At 40.9% G+C, this 20,905-nt stretch overlaps 1 protein-coding gene across 4 annotated transcripts in view; it reads right to left on the reverse strand.

Moving 5' to 3' along the window:
* LOC135419954 (glypican-5-like) overlaps nt 1-20,905 on the reverse strand; it is a 363,117-nt gene that overhangs the window by 99,818 nt on the left and 242,394 nt on the right. The window lies entirely within an intron of this gene.

Below are 20,905 nucleotides of genomic sequence, written 5' to 3' on the forward strand. Positions count from 1 at the left end.
AGAGTATTTACAAAGCTCCCACCTCTGGTCACCATCTGGTTCATAAAGCAACAAGCATTTCTCACTTTCTCACTCGCTTTCAAGAACAGGTCCTCCAGTTGGAGGTTCTTCCTGGCAACGACACCCAAATATTTTGGAACAGCAGACTATACCATCAAATATTCTTCACCACAGATGACCAGGGGCACTTATCATCAAGCTTTTAACTGAAAACATCACATCTACCACTATCATCACAGGGAGTGCTGTTCCTACAGCTTTTCCTCTTGGAAACCATAGTTGGGAGATCATTGGTTAATGATGGTACAATGTGCCAGCTGTCCTAGGACATATTTTGAGGGTTTTTTTACAGTTGAACACCACAATATACTTTACAACCTTTGAAGAGTTGAAGGCATTTGCTACTTTTCATGATGGACTTGGTCACTTGGACACCTTGGCTCCTGGATATGACTTTTAAGATGGTGCCATTTAAGATGCCTGTACCAACTGCAAGTTGTTCTTTAAGTGCCACTTGAAATATATTTCTGGGACTGAGCACAGAATAAGAAAACCTTTTCTAGAATAAATCTAAATGGATCATACTAGGTCACACTTGCTCTAACAACACCCTTACTCCCCAAACTTAGCTTTTTGATCTTTAGATAACTCTTTCTCCTGCTGTCACCATGAATTATTAGCACTGTGGGAATAAATGATTTTTTCAGTTCACTGGTAGTTCTAAAAGATGAAAAATCCCGTTACACTGGCAGTGAATCTAAATCTAGCCTGTGGAGAGCACATCAAGAGCAGCACTATTTGAGAAGAAAAAAAGTAACTGCCTTAGACTAATAAATTCTGTTATAAGGCAAATATTTATCAGGCAAGGAGGATTCAAGAGAAACCTGAACGTCTCCCCCACAGCTGAGGAGCACCGACCAAATGCAAAGACTTTGTACTGCTTCTCAAAGACTCTGTACTGCTGGCAGATTCTGGATCTATCCAATAACCTTCATCATAAGGATCTTCCTCCCAAAGTATTGCAGATACATTGCAGGTTTTGTGATCTGCTTCATCTTGGAGGACTGATTGTTCTTGGCACTGAGCAAAACGTATTTGGAAATGTAGCTACTTTGAAGATTCAAACACATTTCACACGGAAAAGGCTGAGAGCTGCGGGAGGAACTGGAGCACAGGGCTAATACAACTTTATTAACTGGGCTGAAAGGATGATGATGGATGCAGCAGTTTCTCTGCAGTGGGAAGTTTTGTGTGATAGTTTCCTTCTTCAGATGCTGTGAGCTGCCATCCTCCACTCTGGGCTGACAAATACTTGGATCAGTGTAACAAAGATCCTGTTCTGTGGAACAACAGATACCAACTTCTATATGCCAGAACTCAGGAAATTTTTCACCCTTTCACTGAAGAGATCTGTTTGCTCATTCTGAAGACACAAATAGCTTCCCATAGTGCAGTGGGAGGAGAGGGTGGGGACTCTAGTGGAGACTCTCTAATTTTACTGCATGACTGTTTTTCATAAACAAGTTGCCTAATGCCGAGCCTTGTTATTCACAGCCTAAAGACTGATGTCATGGCAATACAAACCAACATTTTGTTAAACAATTGGAAAAATTTGCCTATGAGGGAGAAAGATAGCTCAGTTCTTTCACAGATTTATTACGTCTTGACTGTATTAGAAAAGACTCATTCATTCTTAGTTATAAGTCTTCAGAATGAAAAGAAATGGCTAAGTGGCAAACAGAATGGACACAAAATTTAATAAAGGCTTTTAATGACTGCTTGTAAGTCAGAGCAGGAGTGTTTACTCCCTGTTAAGATACTCTTTCTTTTCAAAAATTTGATTTCATTCATTGCCCGTGGCTCAAATCCTGACTCCTGCTCCAAACAAGTAATACTTGAACCAAATGGGCACCACCTCCAAAAAGGAAGCTGAGCCTTCCCACATGGTGCACTGGAGCAGTTCATATGCTTCTGGGTTCTTAGTGCCTCCACTGCAGCAAGAGATGAGCTGTAGCCCAGATCTGCATCTTCCCTGGATTACTGAAGGTGCACCCACCTCTTTTTTGGCCTATTAGCAGAGACTTCCACCAAATTACACAGAGCCCTTATATACAAGTTCAGTATCACCATATCACCACTGAACATCAACTCAGGTACAGGCTACCAACCCTTTTCACCTTCTATACCCTTTCCCAACCTCTACCAATAACTTTTCTGTCCTGTGGCTGCCATTTACCTGGAATGATGGACCAGAGCCCAACCTTCTGCACTGATACAGTGCAACCACTTTAGTGAGGAGCTCCAGACACACCATGCAGCTCTGCTAAGAACGGAATGTCACCATTTCATAGTGACTTGTGATCCAGCATCTTTCTCTTTTCCACATTCTGAAGGAACACTTGTCCTTTGGCTACCACCACAGTATTTTAGTAAGACCATTGTTTTATTGTGATAGCAAAGCTTACACCAGCATGTCTCCATCCCCTTTTTTCACAGAATAATAGAAACCTTTCTCAAAAGGTCTGAGACTGCACCAAAATACCACAGATTGCATCTGGATGGACTAGGATGGTGAAGCTTTAGGATATTGTAATGGAAGCCACTAACCTTCATTTTTTTACTCTACAGGTCCCCAAGATGGCTGTGGGTAGGGAACTGGAGGTCATCTGAAGGTTCAAGTCATCTTCAGAGACAGCCAAGTTAAAAACCCTGAACAATTCTCCAGGCTGCTGTCACCAATCACTAAAGCTTTCTGCTTGCCCACAGATGGCTACAGAGAGAACCACAGTCCCTTGCTCATATTTAACATTGGAGAGCAGAGACTGGAGTCAGTTGTGGCATTTCTATCATTGCTTAAAAGCCACCCTTAAAAAACCTTATTTTGCTGACTTATACCCCCCTGCTGACACATAATGCCATCTACCCATCTCTGGCAACACTGCACAACAGCTCCAGCCTGGGAGTGCTGTGTTTTGATGATGAGAATTGATGCCTTGGTTAAATAATTGCAATGAATTTCAGTCTGAGCACTGGAGCTTGTGTCTTTACCTTCACAAAGCAGAAGGTATCTGCTGCCTAAGACTCCAGGGTATACTGGAATCATAACAGCTTAAAAATTAAGTCCTCAAGTTTTTACCACAAGTAAAAGGTAATTTTTTTCCTCTTGAAAAAGTTATATAAATAGATCAATAAGATTTGTACAGCCCAACTGAAAACCAATTCAAATCATGAATTTTCCCAGCTGCAATAGGCTTTGTATCAGGTTCATAAACCTCTGAAGCGTTTCTGAGAAACTATATACAGTGTTTCTGTGAGAAATCTTTAATATCTGGCTCAGCTGAAAGGTAAAAATCACATATCACTATTTAGCTCTGAGTCAGATACAGAAAACTCTCCACATGCATTTTATTTATTCCAGCAAAGGTCCCAACCTTAAGTGACATTAAAAAGAAAAAAAAGTTCTGCTGACATAAGGTTTTCTGGAGAAGAGAGAATTCATATGAGAGTGGCTCCTGTCTTTCTCCCCTATTAATAGTTGATGATGTAGCACACGCATTCCCAGTCACATGACAGAGTCCTTCAGACTTCAGAGGCTTCAAAGAGTCTGTGACACACAACCCCTGAGCTTTCTACAGTAAGTTTAACCCTAATTCTCACTCTGACCTCACATGTGTTAGAATACTGCCACACGTTAACAAAATAATATCTGTTTCCCTCCATGAAAATCATTCTTTAAAAGTACCAATTTCTACCCATTTCATTGATCTGAAGGGTCGTGTGTATCTGAGAGGATGACTTCAAACTGCGGATAATAACCTCATTTCATCAGAAAATAGGTTTTAAAATTATATTTTGCACCACAGTTTCAGACTTCTCAGGCCAGCAAACATAACAATGAAAATCTAAGAGAATACTCTTTTTAAATGAAGCCACTTAAAAGTTGTGTGCTTGGAATATTCAGAGACAAATTCCATATAATCATTGCTCCCAAAGGATTTGTTAATTAAGTTTTCAACATGACTGATTATGAATGCTTTTCCTCTCTGAAGAGGCAGCTTTGAGGTGAAATCTGCCTTGTGTCCACTCGTCACGTGAGCACATGTATCACTTGCTGGTGTTTCCACTGTGATTAAGAAATGGCCATTTATAGGCTGCATTTAGAAAATCTAAGCTCAGAATGATCTTTTCTCAAGGTACTTACAAGTAGCTGCCTTTTTAAAAGGGCTTTAGTGACATAAATATGATCTGCAGAGACAAAGCGTTTTGCCAGCTTATGAACAAATAATGCACAAAGCCTAATCTTGAAAAGAGTCATAAATGACTCAATCCTTCCATTCATTTTTTCAAAAATAAAAATAAAAAATCCTTTCTAAACCATTATTAGGTCAGAAATGACTACAACTGGAAAAGACAATGTGCCTTTGTTTTTGGCCTCTTATATACATTTTTTGTTAGGAACTGACATACTGCCTTAGGCATAAAGCTGCATTTTACTGGTGCCTTGCGACTGAGCAGATGTTCTGTCATTTCACAAAACAATAGCAACATAACAAATTTTAGACATAACTGCCATATATATATGCTTATTCCAAGTGGGACCTCTCCTTTGAGATAATGTTTATGGTTAATTTTCCTCCACATATGCTCTTACCTCCTTTTTAAAAGCATCTGGCAGTTGCTTTTGCTTCTTCTTCTCATGGTTATCTGGTGTTCATATATTACAGCAAAATAAGGAAAATAAACTTATTTAGCTTCAATTTTGTCAGACATTCCCTTTGGTTTGTTTTTCCTTGGTCTCTATTTCATAGAAATCATAAAAAAAAGCCTGACATATTATTCCCTTCTAGTTTCTTCAGGAAGTAGTGCAACTCCAGGAGGTAGCAGCACCCAGCTCCTAAATCCTTTTATTTAGCTGAAGGAAACAGATATCCAACCATCTGCAGCAACCAACATCCCCAGCCTTCCTTCTGCTGTGTTTATTCAGATCCTTACAATAACCTTTGCATGACACATCCTGCTTTACAAGTCACCTGTACATATTACAATAATTTAACTGAACAGCTATACATAATTTATGTGACATGGTTACAGATTGACAATGGGGTCAGAATTTTATTCATGTCCCTCCTGACTAGACTTTTTCAACTTGGGAACTCGATCAACACTGGTAGATTCCTTTGTTCTGTGTTTTTGGCTCTGGCCTAAGCACCTCACATTTACTCATACTGATATTTGTATTTATTGTCTATGCCAATGCTCCTGGTCTCTCTCTCACACTCTCTCTCTCTCTCTTTAAAAATAAATATAAATATGTGTGTTGGTATATATATATAAACTGAAGGGGGAAGGCTCTCCTCAAGTACATGGAAACACAAGTCTTGGACTACGTGAGCCCAAGAAGTAGGGACTGACACCCCCCTTTCATCCTCTGCCCCAGTGTATTTTCACTTGAGCAATTTTCACACAGCAATTTCAAAGTTCTTTTTCCATTTTTCTAGGGGAGAGTTTCAGGTTTTTTTGTTTGTTCTCCCATCAGGTTGCTCAGGTTGCCTGAAGCACTCTCATACATGAAATGGCCCATGCCTAGAACAACCCTACAACAACCCTCCCAGCCCTGCTAACTGTGCTCTGTATTTGTTTGTGACATTGCAGCTGCCCGTGGAGACATTTTTAGGATCAACTGCACCAGTTTCTAGTTGAAGGTAAGTTCCAAAGGTGATGCAGAACAATTTCTGGTTGAGGTTATGTTGCAAAGGTACATGTTGTTTTTCATCTTCTGCTTTATTCTAGAAGTCTTTTGTTCAAAGTATCTTAAATTTGACCAACCCTCCCACTGTGTTTCTGAGCATCTTCAGTACGAGCTGTACATCTTTTGAGAAGGTTAGAACTTGCTTTCTGACTTTATCCATCTTTTTCAAGTCAAAGAGCTGAGGGAGTTGGTGTTTTTATTTGTTTTTACTTGCTTTTATTCCCATTAAATCACTAAATTACTGCTTTCAGAAACAGCATCTGTATTCCTACAATGGATTTAGCTTCTTATGATTTCAGTAGAAGTTTCTTGCAACAATTTCCTTCTTTTCTATACATGTGTCCCTCCTAATTTTATAGCCCTAACTTCTCCACACACTTTCCAATCCTCTGTCCCTGAGGCTTTGTATTTGCATATGTCTGTCTCTACCTGTGATTAGTTTTTGTTCTCCTGGTTTATGCAGACTGACTCATTACCCTCCTCCGTATAATTTTATTGCCAGATCACACAATGGATACCTAAAGAATCCACACTTTCACTTATCTTTGAATACTTTTGATTTCTCCTCTGTGTCCTTCCCCTAATTTGGCTGTTTCCTCTGATTTCCTGGATCATCCAATGCAGATCCACACTGCACAGCAGAGAAGCTAAAAGTATTAATTTCTCTCTTGGCTGATTACAAATGTAACAGAATTATTTCAGCAGGGATCTAAGATGGTTTTTAGAGATTCACCTTATTATACTGTGGCATTAATGCATCTGCTTTTGATGTTTATGTTTTCTGTTTTTCAGCTGCTTATTAAAGGAGAGCATGCTTCTAGAAGAGTGCCAGCACCAGGAGCAGCTTAATGTTCATTGAATTAAATTACACAAGCTACATACATTCTCATATTTACTGATTATCCTGTGAAGAAGCAACAAGAATGTGCACCCACAGAATCTTATCACTTCACAGTAACAGCTTGGGTAAACTGTCACCCAAAAAGTATTAACTGTGAATGATGTAAAGTGAGCACAAATTAAAAAAAAAAAAAAAAAAAGACTTATTCTAGTTAATAATGTGCTTTAATCAAGCACAACAGATGTTTAAAGACAATTAAGAAAATCTGATTTAGATTCAGTAAGCCAGCTGGGGCAAGGAAGCAAACAGACACCTCTCCTTGATGTCTTTTCTTGGTGTTGGGCTGTAACTTTTTGGTATTAAGTGATGCACTAAAGATGATCTTTCTGGTCTGGTATCTAGTGGGTCTAACTTAGACACAGACCCTGGGTTAGTCCCTGCCACAGGTAGGAACTTCACATTTAGACAGCATAGTGCAGTCTTTCCAAAAATAAAATTGCAGGATATGTAGTTTGAAAATAGAGCATATGGCTAAAAAATGTGTTGTGTTACATGAAGACTTTTTGCATCTTCTTAAAGTAAAAAAAGAGAAAAAAAAAGATAAACAATTGTAATAAGTTGTAATAAAACTGTAACATAAACATAATTATTGGTGAAGAATAGGCAAGAGTTGCTTACAAAAGACCTTTGACTCGTCAAAATAGTTCATTTGTAGGACAGGGTTGCTGAGAGTGTGCATGTCTGACTGGTGGATGGCTGCATCTGCAGGACCTGCCTGAATCAATCCCGGAGTAGAGTTGCCTGTGATGTCAATGAGCTATATGTGGTATTCAAGAGGTCTCTTCCAGACTACCATCCTGTATCTCTACACTCCACTGGTTTCTAATATTAGAAAATTGATTTGTAAAATCAAAATCACAAACCAGAACCACCTCCATTAGCCATTAGGAGTGGGGTTTTTTTCCCTTGCTTCTTTGATTTCTATATGGGAAAATTGTGTCCACATAGCAAATTATTTCCATTCTTTCTTCTAGGCTAAGAATGAAGCCTCTTAATTGTGCCTGAAGTCAAAATGTGGCTCAAAAATGTATTAATTATTACTGGGGCTTAATGTGGTTTACAAATGTGCTCTTTAACTCAGGGCTCTGACTCATCAGGGTGTAGATGTCTAATAATAGCCAAGGACTTCTGCCTGATCAGACTTGGGAAGTGTGAAATGAGAAGCGCCTGCAATCAGGAGGCTGGTCACACTCCATCAGCCCTGGAATGGCACCCTTCTGATAGGCTGCATGTTTTTATGGGTTAAGTGAGTAAACAGTGGCCAATCTGAATTATCTAAGGAACAGAGCCAACCTTTCTCCTTGCTCTGTACTCAGACAGCAATTACCTTTGTTATTTGCTGAGGAAAATGTTCATGACATGCTCCAGTGCATGTTAATTCTGTTTCATGTTCTTGGATAATTATCTGTTTCCAAGCTCTATGTTGGTGAACATCATTTTCATAGAATGAAAAGTTTGACATTTCATTGGAAAGACTTGAGAACAATCGAAGTCTCTCATTACTTGGTAGTGCTCAACAGACCCAGGCTTTGGATTTGATGTTTCATGTTAAAACATGACAGAAGCAGTGATCTGCTTAGTCTCCTCTGCACTGAAACACAATATGAAATAAAGTTACAGAAAATATGGTAAGAAGATGGATAATGGTGTTTGTCATCCATTTAACATGTACCAGTGTTGGGAGCTAAATCACCAATTATTCACTACACAAGCTAACTAGCTTTAATAACACCGCAACCCAAACCCACATATAAAAATAATCCTACTGTCTCAGAAGCTACCAGACTCCTCTGAAATCTTGAATATCACATTTCTAAATATGTTGCATCATTTAGAAAGTGCCACATACACAGGAAAAGAAAGAGGGGGAAAAAAGGATTGGAGCCTATGCTGCTATGAATCAGCAAACTGAATTCTGCGGAGATGCTCCAGTTTATTCCACATGAAGGGCCAGCCCAGACTTTTCTCATTTGGGAAAGTGTGGTGGTGTAACGGAACAGACAAATGCACTTCATGTTGCATGAGTCTGACAGAAGAAAAGACACTCTTTCCAGATGTTGCACTCCAATGGTTTCACAGTATCATCTGAGGACATGACTGAATGCTTTTGCTAAGTCACTTTTATTTAGAAAGGGAAGAAGAAAGAAGAAAAGATACTTCTGCAAGCAGCAGCTGCCACTGAAGCTTTTTTCCTGTGGCTTTTCCTATGGCTTTTCTTTTCATTGGTGGCTACCATGGAGGGTTCTCTGCCGTCACAAAGATTGAGTTCACAATAATGTATTTTTATCACTGAGTCTCGCTCCTCACTGAACTCGGGATCTGTTAAATTTGATTAAAAATGGCTAAAGGGTAAAAAAGGTGCAGAGGGAGTGGCAAGGCTGAGAGACAGGGACACAGTAGAGCACATTAGATAAGCTGTGTTTGTTTACGAAACCAGGTTAAAATGCAATGTTAGGGCAAACAATCAACTGTCCTTGGCAGATCACCAGTAAAATTTCTGGAGAGCAGGAGTTCTTTGTCTGACAGCAGGTTTGCTCTTCCCCTTCAAAGGTTTAAATTCTGTTCAGGCTCGGAACAGGCACAGTAAGTGGAAAAAGGTCATTGCATAGGTTTTCCTGGACTATCATCTGCTCTTACTGCCTTCTTGAGAGCCACTAACAAGATAATATGATCACAAAGATCAAAAGCTCTCTCGTGGTGCACAAGGGAAATTGATAACCACATTCTCCTGTGCTGTATATCCCTATAATTCAGAGCTGGGAACTGGCCCACATTTGCCAGAGATGTAAAATGGCTTTGAAATGTCTTTCTTTCTCATTCACACTATATAAATTCACACTGATATTTCCAGGGAGAGGACAGGAATGTTCAGAACAGGGCTCTACACTTGTGCTACCAGCACTTTACTGCAGAGTTCATTTAAGCCATTTCAGCACATACATGCAACAGTCATTTATCCTGACGTTTTACATTTTACACGTATTATTTCCGAATGTATTCTCTATAAGTGACAAAGTTCCCTCTTAATCAATTAGAATAATTTTCACTGAAGTATCTTCTGAGATTTCTGAAGTTTCTCCATTCCATTCTTCATGTCACCAAGAATTTAATTTTTTATTTAATTAAAACAATCCTATTTTCTCCAATGGTGGGTTTAAACTAGATTCTACTCTTGTACAGCCCTGTAGACCTTACCTAAATTTCAAGCAGTGTTCAAAAAGAGCAAAGAAAAGATGTCAGCTCTACTGAAGACAGGAGAGGGCTCTGGACTGGAGCTGGCTTCTGTTATTGTAAAGACCTAGTCTGGAATAGGTGAACACCCAGCAAAATAACATGAGTCCTACCACTGTAAGAGAATCAGTGTAAAACAAAACATTCTACTGTTACTGTTTTCCCCCTTCTCAGCAAGAAGCTCCCCATTTCATTTGTATTTAATCCTTCTTGCCAGTTCCTCTTCATTGCTTGCTTGTTTTTGCCTTCTCATGGAACAGCATCCTCTTTCCTGCCTAAATACGATCATCCATTCAGCTGAGCATGAGGATTCTTGGTCACTTCTGCTTGAATGTATTATTAAATTTTACATGTGGAAGCTGTTCTTCCACTGGAGGCCAGTCCCTCCTGGACTCCAGCAGCTCTGCCCAACAGATTTACACTGAAGACCTGCAAGGACCATTCAATCATCTCCCCTGTTTCTCTTCCCTGCCTTAGACTTCTGAAGAATGAGGCTTGCCTGCTCTTTCATTCTGCTCTCTCACAGCTTTTGTACCACTGTAAATCTTCCTTTATGCAGGGATTCTCAGGGGAAACAAGGAGGAATCAACCCCACTGACCATCAGTAAGTTTCCCCACCATCCAGGAACTCCTAGATGAGCTTGTCAGCAATACAGCGCTCTAGAGGAGCAATGTGGACTGGAAAAGCTCAGGCATTTTCATGGACAGGTATGTTACTCAGGGACCACTAAGACGTCTCCAGGAAAGCTCATATTCTGCTTGTAAAGCATCCCATGTGGGCTGCCTGCCCTGGCTCACTGCTGGCTCTGGTCTCCTGTGAGTGAGCTACGATTAGTACTAAGTGCTGGCATTTTGTACCCATGTCCTGCTTTGCTCTCACTTAATCGTGGCCTGAGACAGCAGTAAGTACCAGTAAACACATACATGGATAAGCTGTTGCTTTAAAACAATAAGCTAAGGGTGAGAAAGAAGGATTTTAGAACTGACAGCACACACTGCACCCATCAGCATTCTTTCTTGATGAGGCGCTACCACCGCAGTGAAGAACAAGTTGTGGCATGTCTCACTTCCACAGCAGTACAGAACAGCCTCTCTCCCTGCGCATCCAACCCCATACGGGTTCTCACGCGCAGCTCTGGGAGGTATGATTATTTGGGATGACAAAGGATGAGCCAAGCAAAAAAAGGCAGACTCCCATGCCCTTGTCTTCTCATCCGATGCCTGAGCAATCACATTACATAGCCTTGATTTTGCCTTGGGCGTTCTCCTAACCACGAATCACAAAATACAAGGCAGAGATGGCATGAAGAGACTATGAAGCACTTACCCTTCTGGCATTGTGGCTTCCTCTCCCTCCCTAGGGCTTAGACATGGCTGTGCTGAGCCCTGAGTGCTGGCTGCTCTGGCAGCAGCCACACACCAATGCTGGCTGTAAGTGAACTGGAAAGGAACAGGAGTCCCTAAAGAACCCCCATCATGACTGCTATATCTAGGGGAGTTGTTTGGTCTGGGTCTTTTAAGTATTTCTACTATATTTAGCTGCTGAAACATAACATGAAGTATAGCAAGAACCCCGCTGTGTATTTGGTCATCTGATCCTAATTAGGCATGAAAAAGAAGGAATCTATCTTTAGTTTAACTTCAAAGCCAAGGCCATGCTTCTTACTGTCAGGCAGGTAGGACTTGTAGTGATAGGCTGTGATTACAACAGCGGGGGCACACACCCGGTGGGAAATCTAAGGCAGCTGGAAAGGCTCAGCAGCACTAATGCTCCCTCTCTCTCTTTGGCTGTGTGTAAGCTGTGGGGCAGGCTAGAGCTATTCATCCCCATTACTGTGACGTCCTGAATGACTGCGAAATTAAAGTCTGTTCACCGATTTCAGTCAAAGTCATCTCAAAATAATCCCCCTCTTCAGCCTCAAGTCCTCCCCGTGCTGTCACAGGGCTGAACGTGGTCACCAGCACTCACAGGTACGCAGAGACAGCGGTGCTACAAGGCTGTTTATGTAGGAAAGTGGGCAAAAAGCCACTGTGAAAATGACATTTAGATCTACCTCCATCAGCTCTGCTGAGCTCTATGTCACCTTCCCCACAGCTTTACCTGGGCTCCTGTATGACTGCAAGTCCTGAAGGGACTGCCTACTCTTTTGGATTTACTACCTGCACAGAGGGCTGTTCTTAGTTGGCCCCTTAATAAACATGATTCATCATAATAATTAAAAGGATATCTCCCTGCTTTTGGTTTTTTATTGCTGTACAGATGGTAGGTGGTTTTTTACTGTTTTCTTTTCTATGCTGGGTTTTTCTTTTGAGTCTGATCTCACCTTGTCCCCAGTGCAGTGTGTGTATACATCAGACAATAAGTGCAATTTTAATACAGGGAATGGTGCTTAATTGTGCCCATTTTTATACATCGTGTTTCCTCTCACCCCCCTGACTCATTATTCTCCATGAATAATGAGTGATAAGTTATATCACGACAACACATATTGCAAATCTCACTGTGACTATTTAAATAGATGGTATCCTAATTCTTGTTCTCTTCAGCTGGTTTTTGTTAAAAGAGATGGCAATGTGGAACCATAATAAAGGACCTTCTTGTCAAATTTTGTCTTCAAGGAGGCTTGGATTAATATGAAGCACAACAGCTGAGGTATCTGTGTTTTGAAGGGCTTGAGAGACTTTTTAATTGTCACAATCTGTTGTGCCTCTCAGATATCTTTGTGAAGATGTTCAGCATGGTGTGTGTTTTGCTGATGAGCCATTCTTTATCTTGTAACGAAGAAATGTTTTGTCTTCCGCCAGGCATTAGAGCCACTGATATTTAAATTTTTAAGAATGAGAAATGAAAGAATACTAACAAAAGAATGAAAAAAGCTATGACAACAGTTGTTAAAACATCATAAGGTGGTGTTTTACTATTTTATTATTATGTTTTGTTTATCTCTCTTCTGTGCCTGCGCCAGGAGCCCGTGAGTTTTCTTTCAACAGATTTTCTAGTCTAATAGTTTCTAGAAAAAGGTAGTTTATTACCTCCAGAAAACCTGTGTTCCTATGGGCTATGTCCATATGTTTTATATATTCTTTCTTTGGATCTACAGTGGATGTTTTACATTAGTGGCCTCTTTCAAAAGTTCCCATCTTTAAGATGCCTCTACATGATCTTGATACAGTGGAATATGCAGCAATAATTGATTACTACCTCTGATTCTTGTTAGTATTCTATCTAAAATGAGAATTTATCTCACAACACAGGTGGAACTACCTTCGGAGCAGAAAACTTTCATAGATGTTTATTTTTTATTAATAATAAATCATACCTGTGTTATCTCTGCAGTAATCTAACACTTATAATAAATGGCCCGTGCAGAGCAGACCAGGTCACTGTTCACTTGGCCTTACTGTTTGTAAGGAAGGGGTAACTGACTGAAGCAACCATATTTTGTTATAATTTTCAGGAAATCTCCCTTCTCCCTATTATACTTCTCCCACACCCTTCTCATGAGTAATATACATCATTGATATACACCCTAGGGCTTCTCCTCAGACATGCACCCCATCTCTGCTGAGCTTTCCCAGGCTCGTGTCTCTATTCCCCCCTCACACCACTCGGGGGTTATTTCTTCCCCTTTACCTGATCTCACACAGACACTTTATTCTACCTCCTCTCCCTGCCTGCAAAGCCTTCAACACTCCACTCTGCTTCTCACATCTACTGCAAGTCCTTTTATTCAGCTATGAAAGAGTGGAAGTACTTGGGGTGCTGATCTGGAGTTGCTGCCTTTGTTAATTTTTTTTTGTAGTACAACTCCCTTGTATATTGTCTTCTAAACTGTGGTGTTCCTGATACTGGGAGCATGAATTAATCTCGTTTAACTCTTTGGAAGTTAGTGCAGCTTGCAAGATCAGAACCAAAACACTCTCAGGCTACACATTTTCTCAGATCATATTAGTCAAGAAATTTTTAGTTTCTCGTTTAAGTGCCAGAACTGCCAATGTAAGGTGAGGAATAATGATCTACCTCCAGAATGGCGTTTAATATTTAATCCTCCATGATCACTATTTAATTTGGACCAATCCCATACTGTATGTTGTAGAGGTCCCTCTCTACTGTTCCACATCTGTTAAATATTTTAGATATTTCAGCTTTATATTTATGTAGTTGAGGTGTAGTATAATAAAGTCTGTTAAAATCAAGAGTGTATGAGGTTATATTGGGTATTCTGAGAAAGACAGATTTAGCAAGCTTAATGGAAACCATTCACTCCTCTATTGAGATGTCAGAATTGTTTCTCACAGTTTAGCACATTATGTTTAACTCTGTTCTTTCCATCAAAGGCAACTGATGTTTTCTAGCAACACATTCCGGCATGGTTTCCTTCTTAGCTCCTATTTCTCCAGAATAAATTAATACCACAGACAGAGGCCTGCATGTGAAAAAGATTATTCTGTATGCAAAATGACGTATCTATAAAAACGTAAAGAAGCACAACTTACTGTCTACATATACTGGAATCCTCGTAACTTCCTTCTGGGATTCTTGTTAACATTTGGGAAACACACTTCCGTTCTGGCTCACAACTAATATGGTTTTTCTAACCCTTTAATCAACCAGGAATGTCAGGCTGGTTAACACCACAGCAATATGTCAGTTAATGTTCCACCTCATTTTCAGCAAACAGTTCCACAAAGCTTGAATATCATTAGGTGGACAAAGCACTACAGATGTGTCTCTGCCGTCCACAGTTCTCCACTGTCAGTAGTTTTGACAAAACTGAAGCTTTCGCCCTCAAGAGAGACTCCTACCCTCAAGCAGGAAACCAAAGGCCAAGATCCTTAATGATATGCCAGGCAGGTTTAGATGGGTGAAGACAGCAGTATTCTCAGATGATGTTCTCATGGTTACAACTGTGGACACTACAGTCTTGGAAGCAACTGAGAAATGAAGACCCAACCAATAAAATGTGGTAACAAATCCCACTGTCATTCCTCACTAGCAAGCTTTAAAGCCATCTCACTAGGCATCGACACTGCTGCCCTCTAGGTATGGCCTAATGATTAAACTGGATGACATGAACTTGGAATCTGAGCTGTGCTATAGCGAATATCGTGCACAGACAGCTGGGGGGGGAAGCAAGAACCCACTAAAAAGAGACAGACATCTACTATTTCCTATCATTTACGTTCTTAATCTTTAAACCAAACTTCTGCTTTATTTATTTGGGCAATTAAGCAGATTATTTCACTGGCTGTGCACAGCTCTTGGAGGATTTAGTCAAGCTCTTAAGCAATTCTGAAACGCACTGTGCATACTTGTCTAAAAACATGCTGCAGTCATATAGAACGGACAGGTAAGAGAGTTAATCAGGAAACAAAAAAGCCAACGTTAAGGAGGAAATGCTCTCAGGGGAAAATAACACAAGGCAAAAGACATGTTATGGCTCACTGAATTACCTACACAAGCATTTGCTTTCTTATTGCAGCATTAATCTTTGCTCCTATGGAACAGGAGTTGGCAGCATTAATCCTTTGAGTGCTGCAGGACATCAGTGGCTTCTGCCCCCCAGGCATGCGACAGCAGCAGAATTCCTGCACTTTGTGCAGGTCCAGCAGGTCTCTGGCATAGAGAAGAGGATTTGTTTCCTTTTCTCTTACAGGTACCATGTCATGCAATTCAGAGAAATTCACCGGACCTCTTGCCCATGTCCCAAAATTTCCTCTCTTCTCCCCTTCCTTCCCACCAGCCCAGGACCATGCCAGCTAACCTTGGTGATGGCCCAGTCCACCTCTAGCACCTCAGTCCAGGCCCTTGTATGCTGTACCCACTCACATCAAGGTTTACAAGGCACTCTTTGCCCCCTGTGCTACTGCAGAAGGAAGGGCTGAATCAAGGAAACATGGAATTACACAGGCACACCTACAAAATACCTCCTTGACAAGCCCCCACACTATCTGGCAGTGCAAGGCACCTTGGCAGGACTAGGTTTTGGTTCCAAGCAGAGAACAAAAAAAATATTTTGAATCTTGGAGGTGTCGAGCACAAAAAGGAAATAAACAACATCTGCTCTTCATAAAATAATAAACATCCCAAATTTTCGAGCTGGAGGCTTATTGAACACAAAGCACAGCCCCACACAACATGACCTTTCAAAAGAGAATTGTCACCTCTTGATTTATACTTGCAATATGTATTCCCTGCATGAATTTCAAAGTGTATGATAATGTACTACAAGTCCTCAGAGCCAGAGTGAACTGCTGTATACCTGGCTCAGAATCAAAATGATCAGCATGCCATAAAAATGGCCATACAGCTTGAGATAGAAGTTCATCCAGCCCAGTATCCCGCACCTCGCAGTGCCACAAACCTGACACTGCTCCTTGTTCCTTCAGGCAAAGTGAACTCCCAGTGACAAAGGGCAAAGCGCTTCACTCAATCCTTGTGTCCAGCAGCAGGAGCTAAATTGTAGCACGGTGGTGAGTGAGTGCTGTGGGACACGAGATAGACCAGGAGGTGTAACAGAGCTTCAGGGGGCTCTGTCTGGGGGCTAGGGAGCTCAGCAGGTCTCCAGAGAGATGGATGACAGCAGGATTTCAGGAGCCTGTGGCTGGAGTGCCTCTTCCCCCTCATTAACCTACTGCTCTCCCAGCAATCAGGTCTGCCCTTTCCACTGTGGGACTCTTAAGACCAGGATGGACTTGACACACTGGGCAGAGCTGAAGATCACGAGGGCACTGCAGGTTGGAGTCTGACATCTCTGATAAGTTTTCTGAATAATACGGCTCTCCGAATCCTACAGGTGAATATGTGCACCTGTGTCTGTCACATTGTACTGCTGCATCCCTACACCTCCATGGGGACACTACTCCGAGTGGGCAGGTGTGGTCCAGTGCAAAGCTCCAGGTGGGCTGGGATGCAAGGCCAGCTGGATGTACCCACACCAGGGACAGTCTGTGGGAGCAGCACCCACTGCCACCAGCACGTGGATATCCACGTCCTGAACACATCATGTTCCTCCTACAGGGTTCTTTACAGCCTTTAAGCCTCATGGCTTCATATTTGGTCCTGCTGACCTTGCCAAGAGCCCCCACTAAGGAGGTGTCAGCACACTCTGGGACCAAGAGAGTGCCTTGGATGTGCCCAAGTCCTGCTCACAGAGAACACAGTTGGGAGCTGGGAGGAAATGCAAAGAAAACTGTCCATTTGTAATCCTTGATAGTTCCCATTAAATAAAACCACGGGCACAGAGGAAATGCCTGACTGATAGTGTAAGCACTCATGTAAATGTGTGCAGGCTGGCAGGCTGATTTTCATCACTCAGGCTGGCTATAGTCTTTGAAGATATGTCACTTCCCTGGATGCATGCAGCTGTGTGCTTGAAGATCACACTAGTTAGACAAAATGATTTGTGTTCATGATCTTAATGTTTAGCTCTTTCATGGGAAAAAATTCCACCACTTCAAGCTTTTGTGAATCTGAAAGGCTTATTCAGTTTTTAGGGATCTGCCTTAGCTTTTTTATTACACTTATTTATTTGAAGCCTGAACAGGCAAATGTGATGAATGAAAGAGAGAGAGAGTGGAAGAGAAAGCACATAATTATCACACTGTGTATAGTTATGCCAATTACCATGCAACACTCCTCAACCAATTGAGAAGATTTAATATTTTCGATATTTCGATATTTTACCTTCTTGTTGCTTTCCTCTTTCCTTATTATTAATTAATCAATTCAATCACAAGAAATTTTATTTTTAGGCACTGATCTTGATATTTTTGGCTACACAGAGCAGTAGTTAGGCTGTAGTTGCGTAGCTTCAAGAAACCAATGCCCTGATCAAAGAAAACCAAAGCACTGGATTCCAGAGCTGGAGGGATATTCACTTCATGCAAGGCTGTTATGCAAAGATGTTGAATTACTCACCCCTGACTCTTTTGTGCATATTTTTACAATTTTAACCTCCTGCATATACACATGGCTGATTTCCTTCCTTGCATCTCAACTAATAAACAGGAATTTTAGTAGTGAGGTGGTGTTATTTCAGCAGTGTCACCAGTGCCAACCCCACCCTGGGAAAGGTGATGGTGATGTCTCTCAGCGAGGCAAGTTAAGCACAAAACATTCCATCAATTTAGTTGATTCTCCATTTGATTCACTCTGACATAAAAATGTGGGGCTTCATTCTTTCTGAAGTGATAGATTAAGATGGAAGCAAGACTTAGTGTAACTCCTCCTTTTCTGATATGAATTCAGCTACACTGTTTCACTGAGAGGATCTATCTCTACACATCTACAAACCTGATGGTGCCCCATACGATAAAAAAGTATTTTTAGAGTAATCCTTGCAAAAAAAAACCTGAAGGAATCATTTAATAAAGAATGATAATTCTTTCAGAGTTCTTAAAGCCAACCTATTCCAGAGCAAAGATATCCATTCAATGTTTTGCTGAATTTCATGTTTTGTTCAGGATAATCTCTATATACAGCAACAACCATTTCTTTTAATTCTGTATTTTCCAGAGGACTGCTCTATCAGGGAGTGTGAAATTTGGGCCTGAGAGCATTGACTATTTTTTGAAGCTAACTCTAAGCCTCTGAGCTACTAAATTATTTCTTAAGCAGAACGAGCACACTCTTCATTTAAGACTGTTCAGCATCCTCTTGATTATGGTTTGTCGTTACTTAAACTGCTGGGAAAGTTCAGCCACTCACTAAGTTTTACACTGATTGTATCTTGCCAGTAAAATTTTAACTATGACACAGTTAAAGAGACATCTTTCATAGCCGCTAACTGAATATTAATATGATTTTTTATTTCCACAAGACTCCATTATAATGTAACTAAACATTAAAAATGAGCACTAGATTTGGTGATGCTTATTCCCCCATTGCCTATCATTATGTGACTTCTGACTCCAGTTTCTCTTTATCCCATTTGAGGTCCTATCCATCTGATTTATGGAGCAAGCTGTGGCAGGAAGTGGAAAGGAATTCTAAATCAGCACTCCTCCGTCAGACTTCAATACTAAGTGCAAAATACGGTATTAAAGCAAGACTGAAAGCTTTCTTCCTTCTCCTTGTAGTAAATACCTCCTTGCTAAGGCCTCCATGGAACGGCAGAGGTAATGGGATAAGTGGTTACGAATTTTCCAATACTCAGCTGCTCTGCACCTGTGTGCTGTCAGCCAGGGACAAGTGGAAGGCAGGTTCAAACATGCAGAGTACAGTCAAGTTTATGACTTAATTGCGCTGAGAACGAGCACTTTTAGGTTGGATCAATGGGTGCTGAGAGGAGCATTTCTACATCTCAGAGCTTACTACACCAATTTGCAATTATCCTGCAAACTGTCCACTTACTTCACTGTCCTGTAAGATGATGCCTTTTCCAAGAGACATTAAGGGGTTTCATTTCTGCTGCTCGGCTTTCTTTTCCATCTTAAACTTCGTGCTATCTGACGTATGTTCCTTATGCTACGTGCACTGTTGAATTACTGCTTCAAAAAAAGATACAAGCCTATTTTAATTAGATTTATGGGAAATCTTCCCCAGGCAAATTCTTCCCAATTGCAATTACTGAACACACCTGAGAAAAAGGGATGGCAGCAGAAGGAATTCTCTTTCTTTCGACATGAAATATAGTTTATTGGGTTATCTTCATTATCAAAACAGGTAATAATATTTTCAAAAGAAGCAAAGTGGCTCATCTTCATGAATCATTAACTGTTTATCCATAAATATGCACAAAGCTGCAAGAAGTAAAGGAAATGAGGTTTCCTGCCCTAAAGAGTGTACAAAATTATGCTATAGACAAACTTGTTGCAGCAGCAAAGCACTTGGGAACACATACAACCTGAACCATGCATGCAGAATGAGCAAGGATTCAAAATCACCAGAGCAAAATTTTTCTAAGATCTTTGAAGACAAGCAGATGCCTCTGAACTTGGGGTCCTAAGCCCTGGGTATGTATAAGCTACCTCTCTTTGGGATAAATCCAAGGCACCTACAGCACCCTACAGCAGGGCTAGGAGCAGCAATCCTTTGTGAACCTGCCTCTTCCCACCCAGCTGACACTCCTTCCCTCTTCTGCTCAGCACACCTTTTGGGAGGCACAACCCCTCACCCCGCCTTTGCAGGTGGCCGCTCTCACAGATACGAGAGCAGAGCATGGGGGAGTCACGGGAGAAGATGGGATCAGGTAGTAGGAGAAAGCGCGTGAAGCAAAGGCCTTCTGCTCTCTTCATCCCTCGGAGTCAGAATTGAGTAACCCCCACGTCACCACAAAAAGTTCCTCCAAAACAAGCCAGACATTGAAAAGAAACCCACCCAAAGGGTCAGATGGGTGAAATCAGGCTACAGATGGACATTAGTGCCTGGTGACTTCAGGAGGCCTGTGCAGTGGCTTTGGAAAGCTTACAAGAAGCAGCTGTTGTTTTTATCACTGTCTGCAGAAATGAATTTTTTTTGCATTTTTTCATGCAAAAAGCTGCTCTGCTAAAATGGAACAGCTGATGAGGAGTAACCCCCTCAAATTGTGTTAACACCTGGTCCATTTAGCTCCTGCTTTGAATGAGATTTTACAGTTGAATTCTGAGGGAGGCTGGAATGGAAATGCTGACACCCTCTTCCTACGGAGATACTGCTGTAAAAGGTACAGCAGTTTCACATTCACGATGTGAGCTAAATGGGAAGTCATTTGTTGCCACTAATATAAACCACATTTATCAGCACAAAAGTTATCTTACATTTTTGGACAGGCAACAAGAGTGTTTAAATTTAACAAAATATTGGCGTGTGACCTTAATGCATATTAAGCAGTCAGGACTAGAAACGCAGATCCATGGCCACAACTGCATTTTTTTTAGGTAAAATTCTGTGATATCTACATTAGAACACTATAAATTTAACTTTTTTTCTAAAAATAATACATGTTAATTGTGGCAGATAAAGATGTCACCTGGACACCGACCTGAACAGAATACTTCAATGAAGCTGTAACAAACAGAACAACAAAAATCTCTAGCAAACA

The sequence above is a fragment of the Pseudopipra pipra genome, chromosome 10 (genome assembly GCF_036250125.1).
Source record: "Pseudopipra pipra isolate bDixPip1 chromosome 10, bDixPip1.hap1, whole genome shotgun sequence".
Taxonomy (NCBI): Eukaryota; Metazoa; Chordata; class Aves; order Passeriformes; family Pipridae; genus Pseudopipra; species Pseudopipra pipra.